We start from the raw sequence: 1,843 nt of genomic DNA on the forward strand, positions 1-1,843 counted from the left end.
TCCTTTCTTTGTCTTTAACCTTTGGCATTTTAATTATGATGTCTCTTGGCATGAGCCTCTTTGGGTTCATCTTGTTTGAGACTCTTGGTGCTTCCTGGGCTTGTATATCTATTTCCTTCACCAGGTTAGGGAAGTTTTCAGTCATTATTTCTTCAAATAGGTTTTCAATTCCTTGCTCTCTCCCTTTTCTCCTTCTGATTCCCTTATGTTATGCATGTTGGTATGCTTGATGTCACAGGCCCCTTAAACTATCCTCATTTTTTTTTGGATTCTTTTGTTTTTATTTTGCTTTTCTGATTAGGTGTTTTCTGCTGCTTTATCTTCTAAATCACTGATTTGATCCTCTGCTTCATCTAGTCTATTGCTGATTTCCTCAAATGTATTTTTTATTTCAGTTTATTGTATTCTTCGTTTCTGACTGGTTCTCTTTTGTGTTTTCTAGCTCCATTTTTATGTTTCCTAGCTCTTTGTTGAAGTTCTGCCTGAGATCACAGAGCATCTGTATAACTGGTGCTTTGAACTCTGCATCTGGTGGATTGCTTGTCTCCATTTGGTTTAATTCTTTTTCTGGAGCTTATTCTGTTCTTTTGTTTGGGACATGTTTCTTTATCTCCCCATTTTGGCTGCCTCCCTGTGTTTGATTCTATGTATTAGCTAGAGCTGTTTCCATGTTTTCCCAAAAGTAAGACCGGGTCTTATATTAATTTTTGCTCAAAAAGAATCATTTTATTCATTTATTCATGTAAAAAAATCTACATTTATTCAAATGCAGTCATGTCTGGCTGACGGTCTTAACTGGGGCTTATTTTGGGATAGGGCTTAAAGTACAAGCACCCTGAAAATCATGCTAGGGCTTATTTTCTAGTTAGGTCTTATTTTCAGGAAAACATGATATGTCTTCCAATCTTAGTAGGGTGGCCTTATGTAGTAGGTGTCCTGTGGGACCCAGAGGCTCAGTCTCCCTGGTGACTTGAGCCGGGTGCTCCAGGAGTGTCCCTTGTATGGATTGTATGTGCCTTCCTGTTGTAATTGAGCCTTAGTTGCTGTTCACACATCAATGGGAGGGATGGCCCCTCGAGCTGATTTGTTGTGAGGACTTGCCATGACCACAATGGAAGAACTGTTGTGCCAGGATGACCATATGGAGCAGGGCTTTGATGCCTGCCCAGTCTGCCCATTGGGTGTATCATCCTTGGAAGGGGCAAGGTGATGCTCCAGCTTAGTCTGAAGCTAGCCACCAGGTGTGCCAGCCCCAGGGCCTCATCAAAGGGACCCTGCGGAAGGCCAAGTTCAGCTGCATCCTGTGCCCTGGCCTAGGCCACCTGGCATGATCATAAAGCAATCCTCAGAGGCCTCCACCTGAGCTGAACTTGGAGTTGCCTTGAGAGGCCAAGCCATGAACCGAAGCTGGCTGCCACTAGTACCAGGTTGGTACTACTCAGTAAGAGCTACAGCATATGCTGAAACCAGATGCTGCTTGTTTGGGTTTTGTGAACCTTTGAGAGATTTTAGGAAAGTCTGCAGCATGAGCCAGGACAGGCCGTTTGGATGGAAAACCCAATGGAAGCGGCTTGGGTGTGCCTGCAAGTGGGTAGGGTGGGGTGAGGGAATCACCAGGGAGGGCAAACAGTGTTTGCCAGGCTGATGGGAACTCAGATATGAGAGTTGCCTGCATCTGCACACAAGGAGTGGGGAGGACTCAACAAAGAAATGATGAAGTCTGCCAGCACTTCTGTCTGGAGGAAAATTGCCCCTACAGCCCTTGCCCTCTGACCAGACAACTCAGTTACTTGCTGTATGTCTCTGGCACCTTTTGAGCTGTTGCCCCAGCACTTGAACTCAG

This window comes from Hipposideros armiger, unplaced genomic scaffold (assembly GCF_001890085.2).
Source record: "Hipposideros armiger isolate ML-2016 unplaced genomic scaffold, ASM189008v1 scaffold_594, whole genome shotgun sequence".
Classification (NCBI taxonomy): domain Eukaryota; kingdom Metazoa; phylum Chordata; class Mammalia; order Chiroptera; family Hipposideridae; genus Hipposideros; species Hipposideros armiger.